General features: G+C 41.9%; 1 long non-coding RNA gene across 17 annotated transcripts in view; it reads left to right on the top strand.

The window, feature by feature from the left end:
• LOC146395551 (uncharacterized) overlaps positions 1–22,381 on the top strand; it is a 178,050-nt gene that overhangs the window by 15,030 nt on the left and 140,639 nt on the right. For 8 of the 17 annotated variants that reach the window (XR_014831320.1, XR_014831314.1, XR_014831316.1 and 5 more), the window contains one exon: positions 11,412–11,461. The exons of 1 other annotated variant lie outside the window; for it this stretch is intronic. This is a non-coding gene — a long non-coding RNA (uncharacterized LOC146395551). Of the gene's footprint in view, positions 1–10,266; positions 10,421–11,267; positions 11,462–22,381 lie in introns of those variants that run through there. 8 more of the 17 variants (XR_014831317.1, XR_014831315.1, XR_014831323.1 and 5 more) reach the window with 4 other exon arrangements.

Genomic DNA, 22,381 nt, shown 5'->3' with positions numbered 1-22,381 from the left:
AGAATCCATGAGGATGCGGGTTCAATTTTTGGCTTTGCTCAGTGGATTAAGGATCTGGCATTGCCACGAGCAGTGGTATAAGTTACAGCTGTGGCTCAGATCCCGAGTTCCTATGGCTGTGGTGTAGGCCAGCAGCTGCATCTACAATTCAACCCCTAGCCTGGGAACTTCCATATGCCACAGGTGTTGCCCTAAAAATTAAAATAAAAATAAAGAAATAAAAGAATAAAAAGTGATGCCTTGGAATTCCCGCTGTGGTGTAGGGGTTAATCATCTGGCCTTTTCTCTGTGGCAGCACAGGTTTGATCCTCAGACCAGGGCAGTGGGTTAAAGATCTGGCATTTTTGTAGCTGTGCTGTAGGTCACAGTTGCCCCTTGAATTTGATCCCTGGCCTGGGAACTTCCATATGCCATGGGTGCAGCCAAAAAAGAAAAAACAAACAAAAACCCCCCTGATTCCTGGTCTCTTAAGTTGAATTTCCCCCCATATTTCCACCAGAGAGCAGTTCTGTGTATGGGCATGTGTGTAAGGGTCAGAGATTATTGGACACAGAATAGTCAAAGCTGGAGAGGGATATGCCTTCTGAGCCCTGTGACTGGGGATGTCCACGCCTCTAGGGGCTCAGATTGACTCCAACAGGGAGAGTGTGCTGCTATCAGCCAAGTGATCTTCACCACCTAGTCTGGGCACCAGCTCTAATTTTTCAAGCATTAGACCTCAGTGGACTTGCCAGAGAGCACCTCTGTTTGTTAGAAACACACTTTTCTTCCCAGCACAAGTTGGGGAAGAAACTTGCCTTTTTTTTTGGTCTTTTCTAGGGCTGCTTCCCTCGGCATATGAGGTTCCCAGGCTAGGGGTCTAATTGGAGCTGTAGCCCCTAGCCTACGCCAGAGCCACAGCATCACGGGATCCGAGCCACATCTGTGACCTACAGCACAGCTCACACAATGCTGGATCCTTAACCCACTGAGCAAGGCCAAGGATTGAACCTGCAACCTCATGGTTCCTAGTCGAATTCGTTAACCACTGAGCCACGATGGGAACTCCAGAAACTTGCCTATTAAATCAATTCTTAACCAATATATTTTCCATCCCAAATCAACCCATCAAATAAAAATAATCAACCAGGGTAATATTTGCAATCTGATTAATCTGGCGAGCTAATGATACTTGAGGGTTGGATGGCCTGAGATTAGATCCCAGATCTGCCACTCTCTAGCTATGTGATTGTAGACAGGTCACTTTATACCGCTAAGCTTTAGTTTTAACATTTGCGAAATTCATCATAATAATATTTACCTCATAGGTTCGGCATGTGAATTAAAAGCAAGAACACTGTAAAGCTCCTAAAAGAGTATTTTAGCACATAAATGCTTACATAACATGAGACTTTTATTATTAAAAGAATAATTAAAAACCATAAGAAAAATTTGAATACTTTAATAGAAAAAAATGAGCAGAGGGTAGTATAAGCATTTAGGAAAGAAGAATAGACAATGGCCAAAATATCTGTGAAAGAAAGCTCAGCCTCACTAGTATTCAAAGAGATGCAAAATGAAACAACTTGCCCATTCTTCCCTATCAGATTGGCTCATATTAAAAGTAAAATCCCATCATAATGCAGTAAGTGGGCCCCCAAAATCTAATTGTGTAAAATGCAAAGGTCACATGATTATGAAAGTAATGAAATGATGCTGGAAGGCCTACTGTAGAGCCAATTCTAAACTGTCACTATTGCAGGATTTCAATGACCCTGCTGTTGGGGAAGAGGTAGCTTCCTGCCTGCTGTTGAACAGACACACCTTTTCTGAGGGGCAATTGGCATTGTGTGTCAACTGCCTTAAAAATTTCTTAACTCAGGACCAGTGACTGTACATCTAGCAGTTTATTACTAAATAGATCAAAGACCACACCAAGATTCATGATTAAGGATTTTAACCCCAGCATTATTTAATAGTTGAAAATTCAAGTTAACCAAAATGTCTAAATTAAGACCTCATTTAAATGACATATTTATTAAATTTAATTCTATGAGCTAGTTTAAAATGTATGTTTTTAAAGAGTATTTAGCGGCACACATAAATACCATTAAACAAAATAAGGATACCATACATACATATATATGCGCATGTTAATATAAAAGTATAGACCCAATCTGTGTTTCTGTGTGTGTTTGTGTGTGGAAGTGTTTTACTTTAAGAGTAGGATTATTGGAATTCTTGTTGCGGCTCAGTGGTTAACGAACCCAATCAGGATCCATGAGGATGGGGATTCAATCCCTGGCCTCACTCAGCCAGTTAAGGATCTGGCGTTGCCATGAGCTGTGGTGTAGGCCAGCAGCTGTAGCTCTGATTTGACCTCTAGCCTGGGAACCTCCATATCCCATGGGTGTGGTCCTAAAAAGCAGAAAAAAAGAAAAAGAGTGGGATTATTGAGACTTTTATGTTCCTCTTTATGCATTTTTTTTTTACTTTCCAAATTTTCTCTAATAAATTATATTACTTTTGTAATCTGAAATAATTAAAATTGCTATAGAACAATCTTAAGAACAACACAAAAGAGAAATATTTGTTCAGTAGCAAATGCAGTTCAGTAAAGATGCTATCCCTTCACTAGGAAGAAACCAGAAGCCCCATTTCTTTCTTCCAATAAATGTCAATAGCGTTCCAGCAAGATTTCACTTTCCATTCCAGAGGGGCAGACTACCTTATAGGCGGACTATGATAACCCCTACACCTAGGCCCATCACTTTCTACCTAGGGGACTCTGGGGGAGTTACTGAACTTCCGAGCCACATTTCCTATCTGTGAACTGCTGGTTATGAGGCTCACCCAAGAAAATACAGAACATACTGTATTCTGTATTTGGCAGACTGTCCAGCCCACAGTAGATGTTTAACAAGTGCCTGTTTCTTCTCTGTTGTACTCTTCACAGTGGCCTCTTAGGAGGCCAAACACTGCTAATAAACTGATCTGTGGTTACACAGGACATTTTAAAAATTCTTTCTTGAACTTCCTGCAGTTTGTTTACTGGCAGTTGGTCACTTGGAGGATTAACACTTACCAGCAATTCCACCTCCTTCTGGAGAAGAATCTTTCAGACTTAGTGGACTACCCGGCATGACAAGAAATATGTTTGGCTTTGTGATCCAGTTCATATCTATATTTACCCAACTAAAACAAAAGTTTTATGAAATAACACTTTACCTTTCCTACATGTGATACATTCAGATACCTTCTATTTTTATTATACTCTATTTCTTTTTTAAAAAATGCTAATCCCAGCCCACTAAATTGATTTCACCATTCATTAGTGGGTGATGAACTACACTCTGAAACTTTGGTGACGAATATAAAAAAATTACTGAAAAAGTGCAATTACAATGCAGATTCCTGGGCCTTAATCTCAGAAACCTGGTGTGGGGACAGGGACTCTGCATTTTAACAAATTCTCCAAGAGATTCTGATGCAGGTTGTTGGAGGACTGTATTCTGAGGAACTCTGTTCTAGAACCTTGGTGTATTGCAGGCTCTGCAGATCCAGAAAGGATATTTCTGTTCTCCCATCCCAGATGTGGTCTGGGTTCAGTCTTAGGTGCACATACACAAGATACGATGGCAGGAGTCTGGTGGGGGCCCCACTTCTGCCCTTCCTCTCAGAAAGCTGGGTCGTGAAGGCATTTGGCTTTTCTGCCTCTGCAAAAGGCAAAGATGGCATTTTGGTGTCAAAGGCACAGAACACCTATGTTGCTGGTATTGGCAACAGCAGGTGTGGAAGATTCTTGGTGCCTGCAGCTGTAGGGGCAGCTTCCTGATCACGGAGGCTCCTCAAGGGTGTCACTGGCAGCAGTGTCGGTGTGCTTTTGGAGCCAGCATTTTCCCAATCTTAACAAAAGCAGATAGACACTCCCTCAAAAGCCTTGTTCTGGGGTATGGCTTAGAGGGTCACAAGGTGAAGTTTGTTCTCTAACTTCCGTTTTACGCCCTGTATTGAGTTACTTCTTGCTTGAATTAGCTAGAGTGAATTGTCTTCTCAGTTGAGCCTGAGATGATATTCCAGCCATACAGCAAACCAGTAAAACCATGTTATAATTGCAGCTCTTTTTTGACTCAAACTGGTCTCAGCTGCATGACTCCTTCACAAGACTTGGTAGCTATCATGGAGAATAATAAACCTAAAATTTTATCCTCAAAAGACAAATATTTCCTACCATTGAGACTGCCTAATAAAGGTTGCCACAGATAAAGATCTTTCAGCAATGACAGCATTGTTGGAACTGTTACATTGCCTCCAATGGTGATTCTCTTTAAAAGAAAACCAGTCATTGGGATATAGGATTTGGGGCCAATTTGTTAGGAAGTCAATGTACATTCATTTGGTATCCAGAGAAGACAACAGTGATAGAGCGATAATATATAGTATCTGTTTTTGAGGAGCTCCCAGGCAGATATGTCAATCAAGCATCAGACAGACTGTGATGAGTGATCTAGTGGAGTATACACAAAGAACAACTACTTAGCCTTGCTCTCCACACAGCACCCATGTGTTTCACTGCTCAAATGGCCGAATCCATAGCCTCACTCCTACAAATTGACATTTAATGGGAACACTTAATATCCATGTGTCCTCAACAGAATGATGTCATGATAATCCCGAGGGCAAAGGGCTTTTAGGGATTTGGCAAATTGAGACCAGACACGTATTTAATGGGGAGTCTGAATGTATAAAACAGTATTTAATCAACCTTATCTCTATAATAGAAAAATCAAATAAGCAAGGCCTTACAGTTAAAATACTAATGCCAAATAACATAATTTTTAGTGTGAGGATTTATGAGGTTGATGATGGCAAACATGAACACTGTATTTTTATTTTGAGAATCGAATTCTGGAAAAAGTGGGAAGATTAGTCCAAAGGCAAGTCAGTAATCTAGTACTATGACAGCACTAAAAAGGAGAAAAATGCTTTGATTGGCAAAAGCTTGGATAAGAGAAGCCAACAGAAACCAAGAGCCTTGGTTATTACAACTCACTGATTTTTCTAAGCTCAGTAGAGAGTGGCTCAGTTCTGGATGTCTTTCATTCCCCCTCCAGATCCACTCTCCATCCTTCTCCAGGCTGACCTGTGTCTGTATGCATTGCTAATAAGCTGAGAGCCAAGGAGGAGCACATAGGGCAAGGGGTATCCAGATCCACTGTCCACTCTACTCTCTTGATAGACATTTATGGACCGTTATCAGTTAGCTCCTTTTGTGATCTTGCTTCTGGTTAGCGAGCCAATGAGATGCCCTAGCAGAGACTGGAGGAAGAGAGGAAAGGAAGGTTGGGGCATTTATTCCTCTGGCTCACTCTGTAGGGCTGTATGTTCCAGAGACTGTGCTCCTCCATCTGAGGCCAGGCTCCTGTGGGGAAGACAGCCCTCCCTCCTAGCTATAGTTCTCTCTTCCAGGTCCAGCAACCACCTCCCCTCCGGCCCTTGAGTGGTAAGCACTCTCCACTATTGCTAACTGTGAGGTGCTTCATCATCTCTTGCTATTTTCTTTTAACCCAGTACATCCTTGTAAACTGTTTCTGCAGTAAACTCTCCTCAGTTTTCCCCATTTGAACATGTTCCTTGTTTCCCATGGAGACCCCACCAGGAAGGTTGTTTTCAGAAGAAGTTTTCTCAGTGTTTAAAGAGTCAATGAGAAGTTAATCCACAAGCTCTTCAAACACCTCAGTTAGCTCAGTTTCTGGAAAGGATCTCAGCGGAGTTGGTCATCTCCCCATTGGGATTACTAAAGGACGGAGCAAGTTAGCGTGACATCAACCTTAGATAAGAGAGTGGAGTAGGCATGGCCCAGCCTGCCAATTTACCTGAAGATCAGGGGGTAACGTGGTCTCTCACTAATCTCTGAGAGGCTGGGGCTTTGTGAATTAAAGAGCTACTGGACTTCATATCTGCTTCCAAGGGCAAGGTATGAAGAGTTTTTCTTCTTTAGAGTCTGCCTTCTCATTAAAGCTTCATCTCTATCCAGTTAATTAGAGCAATGTTACTCAAAGAGTAGTGTGGGACCACTGCTAATACGCAAGCTGATAAGGAGCTGGCACCAAAATAAATCAGCTATGCTCAGTTGACTGACTTCTTTTTTCCAGTAGCAAGACTTTCCTGATGAAGGAAGCATGTGCTGATTTATGGTCTCCCATAAGCTCTTTTTTTCTCATCACAGATAGGGAAAAAACATTTCTCAGATGGCTATTTGGGTAGCACTGACTTAGAGTACTATGAGATTGGGTTTGGGCAATAAACTAGATCAGGGCTTAACAAGTTGTAGTCTATGGAATCCTAATCCTCGAAGATATCCTGTCCATTAAAGTTGGGAAATGCTCAGAGATTCACAAAGCACATGATCATGTCAATAGCCCTGATAAGTCCTTCAATAAAAGAATTTGCTTACTTTTGTTTAGCATAGAATTTCCCATACCTCTTTCAAATGATTTTATCATGTCATGTTTATTATCATTGGTGAAAACAGTATTCTTGAATCACCCTTCAGAAAATGCTCAGTCAGCTGATCTCTAGAGTCTCTTGGGAAGATATTCATCTTCCTTAACTATAAATAATGTCTAATATTAGCATAACACTTAGTATTTTCATATGCATTTCCTCAGTGAATCTCATGGTTGTGCTGTCAGAAATAGGGCAGGAGTAATTGAGCAGGGATCAGGGTGGGGTATCAACGGATTACATGATTTACTCAAAGTTAGTGGAATTTGTGAAAAGTAAAGCTAGAATTCGACACCCTGATCATCAAACTCCAAAATCTGTATTCCCTGAAAAAACCCACATTGATTCTTTGAGTCAGAAGGAAACTTAGAGAATAATAGAAACTAATTAGAAAAATATGCTAGCAAAGAAGCAATTCAGTGCTAACCCAGTGCTGACACACTTAACTTTTAGATGAGAGCTGTGATGTTTTAAGCTGTTTCTTTAAATCATTTTGACACTTGTCTTTTGTTATGGTCAAATAGAGTTTTCCAATGTCCCGTTTTCTCCAAATCCCAGAGAATGGGTCACATTTTCCTTCTAAAGTAGAGCAGAAGATTAGGGGCAGAATGTCACAGACATTGGACTTTTCAGTTTGTTCACAAAACAAGACATATGGCATCGGGAAGAGAATAAGGACACTTGACATTTATACCCTGTATCCCTGAGGCAAGTAAAAGGGGTGTGGGGCTTAATGGTACTTGATTTAAGTGATCATGTCATAGTCTGCCTATCCTTCCATGGCAAGTTAAAAAAAAAAAAAAACAAGCAAGGAAGCAAGCTTGAAAAACAATCTGACCATGATTTCTCCATTCTCTGTGTGTATGTTTCCAACCAGACTTCCATCTAATGATTCATCCCTTCATTCATTTGTTTATTCATTCAGTAAACTTTTTTTTTTTTTTTAGCCTCACCCACAGCATAGCCAGGGATTAAACCCAAGCCACAGCAGTGACAACACTGAATCTTTAACCACTAGGCCACCAGGGAACTCCTCAGCAAACTTTTCTTGAGTACCTATTCTGGGCCAGGCAGTGTGCTAGGAGCTGAGGAAACAATGACTAAGATATATTTCTCACCCAAGTCAAAGATGAATTATCATTATCATCAACAAACACGTATTGAGCAAGGTGCTAGGACTGGACAGTTCGGGAACCTAAACAAAGCCTGGCATCACAGGGTCCATGTCCTTTAAGAGTTCAGTCTCCTTGAGGAGACAGCCATGCACACTAAAGGCTAAGTAACATTATACAATGCTAAGTGCCAAGTTGAGCAGTATGAAGAGTAAGTACAACCAGCATTCCAGAGACAGGGAGATCACTCTTGGTCCAGGCAGGTGGGGAGGCTCTCACAGTGGCATAATTGTGGTCAAAGCTAATAAGAACTCTATTATAAACCACAGCATTGCAAAGGAGATGGAATAATTGTTTTGAGAGAATGAATCGTTTTGGTTTAAATTGACCTCATGGAAATAAATCCAGCACTTAAAGAGTTTCAGGTTTCACTTATGTCATAAGGGTTCATTTGTGGTTAACTAGTTCCCGAAATAAGGAATTTGTGTCTTTAGGTTGGAGTCATCTTGAATGGGAGAGTTGAAAGTTCATTATTCTCTGGAAAATTATTCAACATTAGTTGTATTTGACACTTTTTAAACAAGGAAAATTACTCTAAACTGGGTGGTTTAGATTACATTGTTATCTGTGAGAAGTTTTCTCATGTAATAACTATGTGCTAGCTCTATAATTATAAAGAAGACCTGAATTTTCTTCCTATCACTGAAAGTAACTGCCTCTCCTGTGTTAAAAAAAAAAAATGCTTGACTACTCTTTATTTTCTTGTCCTCAAATAACCTATCAAAAACTCATTCCACCCCCAGTAAATTCTAAAGAACTTAAAAGTGAAAATGTCATTGATGATGCATGTATCTCTATAGCTTTATTTTTAAAATGTGGGTACCACATCATGTTACTTTTAGGGAACTTATGATAATTTAATATAAAATCATGTTTATATGGTTATATATTAGATGGAAAATCAGATCTGTGCTTAATGACAATTTTCTATTTTATTTAAGTTCTTAGAACATGCAGTGCTCATACATGACTCTATTTGACTCAATTTCAACCAATAAAACAAGCTTGCAAGTTTGAGATACTGAATAAGATGCCTCTTGATCTCTGTTGCCTTCTCATACAGAATGCCACAGGGTTTGGCCATAGATGAGAAGCACCAAAGGTTTCCTCCCTTCCAACAAGAATAACAACAACAACAATAACAACAAATGAAAACCAAACAAAACCTGGGTGAAATTAATATTTTACTTTTTTTCCTTATAAAATTTAAAAGCTAACAAGATAGTGAGGACTTAATCTGCAAAAAATATAGAAGGCAAAATTAGGGAAGTAAACTGAGCACACGAAGCTACTTTGACCCCAATAGCAATGGTCAAACCTGAAGACACATGCAAAACTGAGGTGCTGTTTTTGTGGCCTCAAAAAGCAAAAGGAAGAAGTCAAAGCCTGGGGCCCACCAAAACTGGGGAGTCTCACTTTTTCCTCAAATATATTAAGCTGAGATCCAAAGGCCTGTACCCTCAAATGAAAAGCCAAAATTACACCATCCCTTGTGTGAATTTGCAACCCAGGTTTGGATCACCCGAATGGTCCAAGGAAGCACAAACCTTGAAGAATCATTCATAAATATTTTTCAAGTATACAATCACCAGCACATGGTCAAATATGATCAGTTGCATAAACCAGACAACATGAGTGAGAGCAAGCAGAAGTAACAGGCAATAGAACCACATCACAGAGACTTCAAAATTAAAATTATAAAATACACACTGTAAAATATCTGTGGATTCTTATGTTTAGAAAAAATAAATATAGATCTCCAAGAAGTAAAATACTGCAAAAAGGACAAGAACACTATCAGATTTTTGCAAAGACAGACAAAATGCATTCAAACACCTCCAAATGTATTCCAGCAGAGCTATACTGTCACAGACTGAGAAATTTGTACAAACCGCCCACTTATGAAACCAAATAGCCTAAGTAAAAGTGTCCTGATCCTACCTATAAAAGATAAGAGCCTCCCTGCCTCACTTTGGGTCCTAAGGCTGTCCTCTAGAAATAGGTTATTTCTATTCTTTCTACCTTCTTCTTTTTTTTAAATCACAGTTCAGGTAAACCAAGAATACCCACTACCAAAACTAAATAAGCAATACAGTTCTTTGTGAAGAAATATCTCACTAAGTGTGAGAGAAAAAAACTGACTCAGAGTGCATTCTTCCTTTTATATTTCCCTCAAAGGCGACAAACAATCTCATCAGCTTTCATAGCACAATCCTTTTACCATAATTTCTTTACTTCTGCATCATCCAACATAGTGGACGGTGTGGTGCCCTGTTTAGATTTCCCTACAAGAATGAAAGACCTATTCCTACAAAGACTGTTGCAGGCAAACAGCCTTTGGCTGCACACAAACACACACACACACACACACACACACACACACACACACACACAGGCCTTACCTCCTTCCTGGGGAGCCCATATCCAATGACCAATCAGCAAGATGTATAAAGTATTTTCCCTCCTCTGCTCAACGTGGGGCCCTCTGAATATGAGTCCATTTGCAGAACTCCCTCCAGAGTTGACTGTGTCTTCCATTGAAATATCTGGCATCAAAGTTCAATTTCTCCTGGTGCCCAACCCTGATTTCTCTTCTTTTCTTCTTCAGGTGTTAGTCCCAAGAGCACACTTTCAGAAACATCCTACACACTGACATCTGGGTTCAAGCTTCCCAGGGGACCCAGTCTATGGCACTCAAATCTCCACTGATTTGAACCTCTGGACCTTATTGGGGTACAACATTTCTTCAGAGGTATTATAATGTAAGAACTTAATCTAAGTAACAAGAAGTCTCCTTTGTTCTCTCAGCTAATCTGGGTGACCTTTCAGGAAATTTCTTGGAAATCATTCTGCAAGGAACATCAAGATTTAGTACATGTCCTACTTAACTCATCCTCAGTTCTTCTCATGTCTGACAACAACTTCAGGGAAAGAGCAAAGTCCTGATTCTTAGAGGTAGAAACTAGTGCTCATCCCTAATCACAGCTGAGAACACTGAATGGATGCAAAGTATTGGCATTTTCAGTTTTCTTCAGAATCCAGGTTTTATTTTTTCAGGAGAGGAGGCCACTCAAATGCCAGTGATGTCTATAACTAGGCAGGAATAGTGACAATAGCTCTAAAATAAGGACACAGGAGATAAGCCATCAGTCATCCTTTGGAGATGCTTGGCTTCGATGGTGACCCCTGGAGAAAGCCTCTGTCTGATCAGGTTGCTTTAATGAAAATCACTTAGTGAGGAAGGTCTTACTATGGAGGTTGGTAGAGGCAAAGTGTCACCGGCAAAGCCCACTGGGGACCCTGAGGAAAATAAGATGGACTACAGATGATAAGATAAGGTCTAACCTCTTCTTTCGAGCTTAATCTAGTTTCACTTGCCTTTAGAGGGCTGTGTGCAGAGGCCTGGAACTTTAAACATCAGATTAGAATTTTCCAGCCCAGAACCGCCAACCCACCACTCAGCTCTGCTGCCTGTGAAGTACTGCGCAGGGTACTTCAATTCAACACCTCTACGGCCACCGCCAGAGTTGTGCAGAGACACTGCAGCACTTTTAGGTCTGAAGCGCTGTGAGCAATGCGCCTGCGCTCTGAGAGCTCCGCCCCCTCGTCGCTGAGGCGAGAGCTGAGCGACCAGCCATGAGCTGGGCTGAGGGGAGGGTCGTTCTCTACAGCGCAAACTCAAATTTCTCCGTTCTTTGATCAAAGACTAAAACGTTGCTTTGCTTCTGAACCAATTCTGTCTTATTCTATCAGCTCGAAGGTCACCGGTCGTCAGGACCCTTGTTGAGAACCAACTGGACAAGGTCAGTAACGAAAGTTTCATTCCTTGCCCCACATGCTCTATCTCCAAAATCATTGAGAATGGAATCTGATGAAATTATTCTATATTGACAAGTACCTTCCAGCTTAATGAGGTATCATTGTCAAATATGACATTTAAATACACAATGCGATGATTTGCTATATGTTTACCTTGTGAAAGGATTCTCCCCCCACCAAGCTAATTGACACATTCATCACCTCACACATTTAACTTTTTTTTGTAAGAACATTTTTTTTGGAAGCAAGTACCTTCCAGAATTATTATTTGCTGCATCTAAAACACATTTAAGGGGGAGTTCCTGCTGTAGCTCTGTGGTAACAAACTGGACTAGGATCCATGAGGACACGGGTTCGATCCCTGGCCTCGTTCAGCGGGTTAAGGATACGGATACGGCATTGCAGTGAGCTATAGTGTAGGTCACACACGAGGCTGGGATCCTGCGTTGCTGTGGCTGTGGCGTAGGCCAGTGGCTACAGCTCCATTTGGACTGGGAACTTCCATATACCACACCTGTGGCTCTAAAAGGCAAAAAAAACACAACAAAACAAAACAAAACAAAACAAAAAAACCATTTAAGGCTTTTTGTGTGGTTCTCCCCCAAATCCTCAATCCTGCCAAGGCCTGTTTTAACAAGGTCCTTTCAGGATCTCAGTCCTGGAGGCTTTCAGAGACCACCGAGGGCAAGAGGATGGTGTCCCTGGTTCAGAGTGTCTCCAAGCTGAACCAGCTGCTTTTTACAGCTGGCACCACCCCCAGGAAGTGGAAAACCTGACAGAAATACTTAGGAGGAGGTTTAGCAAATTTCAATTATACAATAGAGTTTTATCAACTATTGTCACCAGGTTATACAAGACATCCTCAGACCTTGTACATCTTATAACTGAAAGTCTGTACCCTTTCATCACAACCATACCATTTTGAGGTTAATATTATCAAGTTGTGATAGCCAGTTTGATATAGAATCCATTTGCACTTGTGCTGCCCTGATCAATGGAAAATGTAAGTTCTCAGTGTTAAGTCCTCAGTTGGTTTTATAAATAAATTTTATTTTTGTAATACATACTAGATCCAGGAACACCTATTTTTAACAAGTAAAATAGACAAAAACAGAGTTGGGATATTTTAGATTGAAGGGTGGCAGTTGCAGTTTGGAAAGTTTAACTGCCCTGTTTTACTGGCTTCAGTAAAATGGAGGTGTTTAGGGTTATGAGCTCCCTTGATGGGTTTATTTACCTTCAAATGCTTGTATTGGTCTGCAGAGGGATGGGGTTAACGGAGAACAGGGAACTAGGAAATGAAAGGCCTGTGGTGAAACCAACCAACTGGGAAATGCAGGCAGTCCCACATTAACATTCCATAGGATTCTGAAAGTTCCACTGCAAATTGGTGACTTGGAACCCAGAATTCTGGGGACAGACTTGCCTCAGGCTGCCAATCAAGGAAAAAAAAAAAAGTCACTTCTGGGAAAACATATCACTTCCCTGCAATTGATGTGAGGGAAAAACATCAATTAGTATTTTAAATCATCAAAGTGCTTAAGGCCCTTTCTTGAGTGACCCCAAAATAGTAACACCATTTCCTCAAATTCAAGGGCAGAAGCAGTGGTCTGTGAATCCTGCAGTGACTGTCTTGTCCCCATATTGCCTGCTCTCTGGGGCCCTGTCCTCTGCCGGATCCAGGGCTGGGAGTTGCCCTTTGCACTCTTCCTGCTCACAGTGGGTCTGCTCCCCACCTGCACCCCCACCCCCTACCAGGGACAGGAGACAGAGGATGACTTAAGGGCAAGAGGGAGCCACAGACCTGGAGAGGTGTGTCCCTGGGTTTATCCTTCAGGAGAAGGAAGGAAAATGAGAGAAGGAGCGATGGGAGGTGAAAAGGAACTTCTCCAGCCCTGGGAGCACATGTCTGACTTGAATATTTGTAACTCCTCCAGCAGAGCTTTCCTGATACTCACACTGTATGTAAAAGAACCAGGCTGAGGAGCTGAAAATCAGTTTCTCTTTTAACTTTGCCTCTGAATATCAAAACATTCCCTTTCTTTTGAGGACAGGGTTGAGAAGACTTTCTATAGGCAATATTTATAAATGGTCTGAGAACCTGATATTACAAGATGAAAGAAATTTTTATCATCTTGATTGCTGTTGTTTGGAAATGTTTTGGGGACCCTGAGGGCCTGGATGTTTGTTGGCCATAGAATTTAAAAGTAAAACCGGCCTGCATTGGTCATGGAGAGAAATGTTTTCTACTTTAGAGATGGAGGGGAAAGACAAGGGAAGAAATGCAAGGAGGAAGGAAAAACAGCTCAGTCCTGGGGCCTCACACACAGGCTGCTGAGGAGGTGCTAGGTCTGCCCTTCATATGAAGTTCCTTGCCTTGCTGTGTCATAAGACTCCAGTTCTGCTCCAGAATTATCAATAAAGACTTCTTTGTTCATATTTCTTTTTGATGAGCTCAGAAAAGGACTACTGTTTTACAGTTAGAGGAGGAAGACCTCATGGGGAATTGGGCTCCCATTAGGAATTTATGGGGTTCTAAGGGAGAGCTCTAGGCTTCTGCTAGCCATGGTTTTGTTTGTTTGTTTTTGTTTTTAGCCACCTTGCAGCATATGGAGTTCCTGGGCCAGGGATCAGATCTGAGCCACATTTGTGACCTACCTCTGCCGCAGCTTCGATAACACCAGATCCTTTAACCCACTGTGCTAGCCAGAGATCGAATCTGTGTCCTTCCACAGTGGAAGCTCCCAGCTAGGTATTTAGGAAAGTGAGGTTGAATTATTTTGATCTCCATCTCCAAGAGGCAGGGACCCACTAAGTAACTTCTGGGTCATATAGATGAAAGAAAATTAAATACCATTTGGTAAAATCAATAGTAGGATCCAGAATACAAAAGAATATTCAGTTTTGCAATACCATAAGTATTGGGCTCTTTGTGGCAAAAAAAGTGGAAAGAAAATTGCCCTCCTAAAAGTGGGGCAAGCATGTAAATAAATGAATACCATAAAAGAAGATAGTTCTTCTATCATAGCTATGAGGACAAGGCAGTATTTGTGGGTAGGAAGGAGGAATTTTGAAGAATTCAGGGCCTGCCTCTGTCAGGTATAAAGAAATGACTGCAGTGTCATCTGTCTAGAGACCTCTTTAGGGGGTTAATTTCTTGCGCAGGTTTTGTTAAGAGCTTATGTTGGGAAGTCTCCTTTCTAAGGTATCACAGTTTTTTGAGTGTTGGCTTCAAGGAATCCATGGCTTATGAAAAATATTCTATGGAGTTCCCACTATGGCACAGTGGGCTAAGCACCTGGCTGCAGCATCTCGGCTTACTGTGGAGGCTGGGGTTCAATCACTGGACTGGTGCAGTAGGTTAAAGGATCTGGTGTTGCTACAGCTGTGGCATAGATCACAGCTGTGGCTCAGATTCCATCCCTGGCCCAGGAACTTTTATATGCTGTGAGTGGGGCCATAAAAAATAAACAAAAACCAAAACAAAACAAAACTTCTGTATTTCTGTGGAAGTGATTTCTTTTTTTTTTTTTCCAGCCACACTTATGGCACATGGAAGTGGGTGGGCTAGGGGCTGAATGTGAGCTGTAGCTGAGGCCTGCACCACAGCCACACAGCACCGGATCCAAGCTGTATCTGTGACCTATGCTGTAGCTTGTGGCAACACTAGATCCTTAACCCACTGAGTGAGGCCAGGGATCGAACCCCAAGCCTCACAAAGATAACATTGTGTCCTTAACCCACTGAGCCATGATGGGAACTCCCTGTAAGTGATTTCTTAAGAAAAAAAAAAATAATGAAGAAAAATGTGATTCTGGGCTTGCTATATGAAGGGGAAAATAAAATATTGTATAGTAAGTTATTGGAAAGGCAGTGGTGCTTTCTTCAAATAGCCCTTTGCTACAAGTACAGCGCTTCTAGGGGAATCAGAAGAGGATTTCTTGATGGTCAGATGAGTCCACAGTGCTGCTCAGGCCATGTGACCTGGATAGTCTCACCATTAAGAGAAATTCTTAGTTAGAGAACATGGGCGTTTACAAATTTTGTTTTTTCTATTCTTCTAACAGCCATATCTTGCATACTTTTGCTTTAGAAGATGTTTGACATAATTTTTTCTATGACTTATCATATGATGACCAGATAGGATCTGGAGTCAAAAGTCCTGGATTCAAATTCTAACTTTTTTACAAGCTAGTTGTATGAACTCAAGCAAACCACCATTCTATGAAGCCTCAGTTTTTTCATCTATAAAATAGGCTGCTGATAACATCTGACATGTTATTTTTTTTTCTTTTTTGGTCTTTTTGTCTTTTCTAGGGCTGCTCCCATGGCATATGGAGATTCGCAGACTAGGGGTCTAATCAGACCTGTAGCCACCGGCCTACACCAGAGCCATAGCAACGAGGGATCCGAGCTGCGTCTGCAACCTACACCACAGCTCACTGCAGTGCTGGATCCTTAACCCACTAAGCAAGACCAGGGATTGAACCTGCAACTTCATGGTTCCTAGTTGGATTCGTTAACCAGCACGCCACGACGGGAACTCCTAACATCTGACATTTTAGGCTCAACCTAAAAGGGCTGTGCAATTGGCAGTCTTTGTTTTGTTTTGTTTTTTGGCTTTTTAGGGCCGCATCCATGGCATGTGGAGGTTCCCAGGCTAGGGGTTGAATCAGAGCTCTACCTGCTGGCCTATGCCACAGCAACGCAGGATCCAAGCCTCGTTTGCAATCTACACCATAGCACACCACAATGCTGGAGCCTTATCCCACTGAGCAAGGCCAGGGATCGAACCTGTGTCCTCATGGATGCTAGTCAGGTTCATTTCTGCTGAGCCACGACAGGAAGTCCCAAATGGCAGTCTTTAAATCAAGCCTTTTAGAACAGTGGGAGAGTATGTAATCTATTAGTTTATTACTACATCGTTATCTCCGATTTTCAAGCCCTTTCTATGTTCCATGCACTGTATCCAATGCTTCAGTCTGTTGTCTCACTTATTTTCACTTCTGTCCTATAAATTGGCACTATCATTACCCCCATATTTATTTTTTTTTTGTCTTTTTGCCATTTCTTAGGCCGCTCCCGCAGCATATGGAGGTTCCCAGGCTAGGGGTCGAATCAGAGCTGTAGCCACTGGCCTACACCAGAGCCACAGCAATTTGGGATCTGAGCTGTGTCTGCAACCTATGCTGCAGCTCACAGCAACGCCAGATCCTTAACCCACTGAGCAAGGCCAGGGATCAAACCCGCAACCTCATGGTTCCTAGTCGGATTCGTTAACCACTGAGCCACAACGGGAACTCCCATCACCTCATTTTATAACCAGAGACACTGAGAATTGAGGTTAAGCAGTGGTCTGTGATCACCCAGCTGGGAACCCCGACAGCCTGACCCTGAGCCTCTACCTTGGAACCCCATCTGGAGAGTGGCTACGCGGTTCTGTCCCGAGTCTTTGTCTAAAGGCCTCCGCACCCCTCCTCCTGGTGCTCTCCTGCCTGGAAAGAATGACAGAAGTTGCTCAGTGCCACCCTTTTATAGTGGCTATGTCACCAGCATCTCTACTTGCAGAAATCCTGAGTGGCGTCATCACAGGCCCTTGGGTGAAAAGATTTGCTGCAGAACCTGTGAGCTTCCCTCAGTGTTTGGAAAGTATTGCGTGATGGATAGTGTCATTGGCCTTTCTGGGCTTGGTGCTGGAGCCCCTTGTGTTTATGGGACAAGGAATGACAAGCTGCCTGGCCCTGCCCCAGTTGGCAGGCCGCTGCAACCACTTCTCACACCTAATTGGAGCCTGTAACAACACAGCACTGGCTCTCCAAGACCAGGCGTTGCCACTCACTGCCAAATGATGAAAACCTTCTGACCTGCCTCCTGATTGTTTTCAAATTAAAAGGTACTTTGGGGACAACTGAAATTCCCCCAAGTGCTTGTCTAAATGACTTTGGCAGCTTCTCCCAAAGTGCTCTGGCTTCCAGCACAACCACCCAGTCTCAGACTTTCCATGCAGTATAGGCCCATGCCCGGCCGTTTTCTGAGCACATGCTGCAGGCACCGAGCCAGCTCCTTGCCTACTAAGGGCTCTCTCCTGCCCAGCAGAGCAGACACCTTTGCCCCATGTCCACCTGTGGAAAGAGAAGCTGGTGAAGGGCCCTAGAATCTGCTCTGAATTTTAAGGAGAACGCGTCCCAGAGACCCCAGCTGAGCAGCACACCCGTGAGCACTGACAGTGAGATGCTTCAGGGATCTTTCCCTCACTGATGGAAGGATGCTGCTTTCCAAGGACCTTTATGAGTCTTCCTCCCAGCCCTGGAAGATCAGAGCCATAGACAATCAAATCTAAAAGCAGGGAGTTCCCATTGTAATGAATCCAACTAGTATCGATGAGGACTTGAGTTTGATCCCTGGCCTTGCTCAGTGGGTTAAGGATCCAGTGTTGCTGTGAGCTGTAGTCTAGGTCACAGACTAGGCTGGGATCTGGCATTGCTGTGGCTGTGGTGTAGGCTGGCAGTACAGCTCCAATTTGACCCCTATCCTGGGAACTTCTATACTCCACGGGTGCAGCCCTAAAAATACAAAAAAAAAAAAAAAGTCTGAAAGCAGCATCAGGGCACACCTAAAGGCCTGGGGACATAGGGGAGTGGCCTCGTGTTTAGCAATGAGTTTGTGGCAGAACTGGGACTGTGGTCTGGGCCTTGTGTGGGCCAGGCTGTGCTGTGTTGCCACCCTTATCTTCTGTGCCTCATTCTGCTGCTGGACAGCTCTTCTCCTCACCTCCTTCTTCTTTCTCCCTAGAAAGAAAGTTTGATGGGTCATAATTTGAAGATGGAGAAGGTTATAGGACACTCCAGAATCTAATAGGTCCACACAAAGGTGAAATTGAAAGATGATATATGAAGATCCATTTCTGTTCTAAAATGACTGTAATTATGAGATATAATCTAGATCTTATTCCCATCAAAGCTGTTTTAGGGTCAGGGGGTACTGAGTTGACTTTTCTTCTCTGACTGTGCTGTTATCATTTCATCATTGTTCTGTGGTTCTTTTCTTCCTTTCCTTTTAGTGGACCCTTTCAGGGAATTAGGTCACTTTCAAAGCTCTAATTTTGTTTTCTCCTCCTTGTTGTCTCCTTTCCCACTTATATTCTTCCTTTGGCATTACTGGTTTTGCATTTTATACTCTTGACCACTTTCTCTTTGAAAGTCTCTGCCTCTTCACCTTTAGTGAGACCACACTCCCAGATTCCTCCTACCACTCTGGCCACTTCTTCTCAATCACTTTGTGGTCATCTCTTCTTCTGGGAGTTCTTCCCTAAATGTTAGTACTTTAGTTGGGTTCATCCTTGGCTTGGTCCTTCTCTTCTCCTCACTACATCCTCTTCTAGAATAAGTGCTTCTGTAGTTTTCCTACTGCATCTGCAGGCATGATTGTAGCGGACTCTTCAGATGGATTTCGTAGGAGACTTTCAAGGCCCAGCAAGTTTCCTAATTTCCTGCCTCTGGTAAAAAATCCTCTTCCCCTGGCCTATGACTCATAGTCTAGGCTAAGCTAGTCTTACACAGCACCATTCTGCTGACAAGGATTTGGTTCTCACTCTTGAACCAAGCATGGCCATCCTGGCTATTCTCCATTGGTATCCCCTCACACCTACCAAGGATCAGTTCTCCAGCCATCTCTGACTTGCACTGAGACCCAGGAGGATGATTCTTACAGGCTACATCAACCAAGCTCCCATGCCCTCTGGCTTCTGGTGGGTTTGGTTGTGAGAGATATCAGCAAGAAATCAGAGGATAGAGAGAGAAAGAGCAGTCAAAATATATGGCACCAGAATGGAGAGTCAAACCAGTAATGCCAGAAAATGGAGTTGGATGGACCATTTAACCTTAAAGAGAAGGAAGAGTGGCAGCTTGAAGAAATGCCTTAGTCATGTGGGTGGTGAGTATGTGAGTGCCTGGGCACAAATAAGATATGGGGCTGAAGCCTAATTGACACTTTCCAAGGCTAGCTGTACATTCCTACCAGGCAGCTGTGCCTGAATGACACATGGACCCCTCAAACTCAACCTACCAATTCTGCCAACCCCAGCCTGTCTTCTTCCTGTATTCCCAGCAATATCAGCCAGCTCACCTTTTCGGTTGTAAACCTCTTAGGTCATCTTTGATTTTTCCTTTTCTCTCATTTCTCACATGTAATCCCTAAACTCAATCCATTCCACCTTTGAAATGTCTTTTCCTCCATCCCCTCTCCTTTGCCATGATCTGGGCCCTTCACAACATGTACTCATCTTTTGCCACTGATTCTTAACCAGGTTAGTTGGTCTTCTTATCCTCAGACTTACTCCTCCAAAATGACTATGTAGTATCACTAGGGATATTTCTTTCTCTTTCATTACCGTGAAGTATTTCAGGCTATAGCAAAGTGCAGAAAATAACATTATGCCTATGTACCCATCATAGATTGCTTCAGAACTTAAAGAAAAAAAAAAGATTTAATAAAATGTGGCAAAACATTAAGGAAAAAAAAGCATTTCAGATGTATTTGAAGCCTCTGGTGTATCTCTTCCAATCCATTTCCCTCCTTTTCTCCTTGTAGAAGCCAACACTATCTTCAATTTTGTATTTATTTTTCATAAGAAATGTTTTTACCACATTTTAATGCATCCATTAAAAATATTTACTGTGGTTTTGCATGTTTAAAAATCTTTATAGAAATGATATCAACTGTATATTATCCATCTGCAATTTGCTTTTCTCATCAATAATGTCTCTGATATTTATACCTATAAATACATGTAGCTTTATTTCATTAATTTTAGTTGCTATAGAAGCTTCTATTGTATGAATGTACTATAATTTAATGATACATTCTTCTTTTGGTGGATATTTATCTTATTTCCAGTTTTTCACAATGGTGAACTTGCCAAAAGTTAACTTTCTTACCTGTGTATCTTTGTATATGTGTAAAAGTCTCTGAGAAGTAGACACATAGAATAAGATTGATGAGTCTAATTGTAGACACATCTTTCTATGTTACCAAATTATTCTCCAGATTGGTTGTATCAATTCACACCCCTGCCAGCTTTACATTTCCATTTCATACTCATTAGACTGACAAAAAAGGAAAACTCTGACAACTCCAATTATTAGAGATATTCTGGAGAATCGAGATCTCATAGTTGTTTTAATTTATATTTTCTTGATTACTGGTGAAATAGAGCATTTCTTATATTTGTTTTCTGTACTGGGTTCCTCTTGCATGTGTTGCTGATTTATATCCTTAGCCCATTTTTCTACTGAGTATTTTGGCTTTTTTTCTTATTGATGTAGGAATTCTTCTTATGTGCTAGATATTTTTCCTTTGGTGATTATGAGGGTCAGTTATCTTCTCCAGTCCATGGCTGGTATTTTCTCTTTGATAAATTTGACAACCCTAAATTTTTTAAATTTATATGCAAAAATCCCACCATAAATAAAATGTTTTCCTTTGCAGTTGATCCTTCATGTCTTATTGAAGAAATCCTTTTCTACCTTAAGATCATAAAAGCATTTGTATTTTTTTCTTACACAATTGTAATTTGATCAAGGCTGGAAAACTGACAGTTAAAATAAGAGGAGGTAGTCAAGAGGTCATTAAAACAAACAAACAAATTAAAAAATGTGGATCAGAAAGCCCCACCATTTTCTTTTGAGCTGTTCAATCCTTAAAAGGTCACTGAACTTCTGTGTTTGCCCCTGGTTTGTTGGGAAGCCCTGTGCCAATGTCAAGGAGGGTGGCTAGTCTCATGACCTGCCCATGGCTGCTCTCCTGGTCCTCTCCTCTGACATTTTCTGGATGTGTGAAATCTCCAGCTGCAGTTCTATCTTCCACATCCTGAACCAGAACAACCTTGTGCTGACCTGGATGACTCAGCTGGAACATGGCAAAAAACCACTCAGAACTTTGAATCTGTGCTGGCTTCATTTGATCAAGTAAGTGGGATTACAGAGACCCTGCCAGGAAGAGAGAATGAGGAGTGGGAAGTTATAATGGAACCGAATGAAGCCCTGGATTCCTTGGAAGGAGATGTGGGAAGAAATGGGTTATCAGCTCTCTCTCCCTCCCTCAACAGCATTCCTGGTGTTTAGAGGTTCTGATAATGTCAGGACTTGGTCTAGGAAAATTGGAACTAGAAAGGAGAGAGAGGTTTGTTTTGAACTGAACTTCAGCTTTTGCCATTCTGCAACTCTTAACTCCTTTTTTGATGCTCTCTTTTTCTCCCATGTCACATCCCTAACACCCCCACCCTCCCCACACACCACCTCTTCTTATTCTACCTACCAAAACCTGTACTCCCAACAACACCTGGCACCTGGTAGGTCTCAGTAAATGTGGCTGGTATTAGCAGGGAATAAAGGATAGCACCTTTTGCTATATATTTTATATGTAGGTCCTATTATCACCACGCCCATTTTACAGTTAAGGAAACTGAAGCAAAACGAGTTAAGTAACCAGCTTAAGCTCATGGAAGTATTGAGTAAAAAAACTTAGACTCACGCAAAAATGGAGCCCATTCTCTGAACAACACTGGCTTCCTAGGCCACATTCTCCTGCCAACTTAGAGGCAGCAGCAGGGAGGTTGAGTGCCCAAAGGGAAAGCCAGATGTGCAGGCCCAGGCAATGGCTAAGTTATCCTTACCATAGAGCCTCCCCCCATCTGTATGTGTGTACTGTACCAGGGGAGTGGGGATGAAGGGAAATCAGTGGGTAGCTGAGACATAGAATTCGAGAATGTAGGCTCTGAAAAGCAAAGATACAAAAAAAAAAAAAAAAAAAAAAAAAAAAAGACTAAAAAACCCCCAAAACAACCAGAATAGAATATCCAAGGACCATAGAACAACTACAAAAAGTGTGACACAGGCACAATACGA

The sequence above is a fragment of the Sus scrofa genome, chromosome 16, assembly GCF_054392235.1.
Source record: "Sus scrofa isolate SSC_HxYL_T2T_F1_AM1 chromosome 16, Sscrofa_HxYL_maternal_Yorkshire_Landrace_v2.0, whole genome shotgun sequence".
NCBI lineage: Eukaryota > Metazoa > Chordata > Mammalia > Artiodactyla > Suidae > Sus > Sus scrofa.
This window is presented reverse-complemented; position numbering and strand designations above follow the sequence as displayed.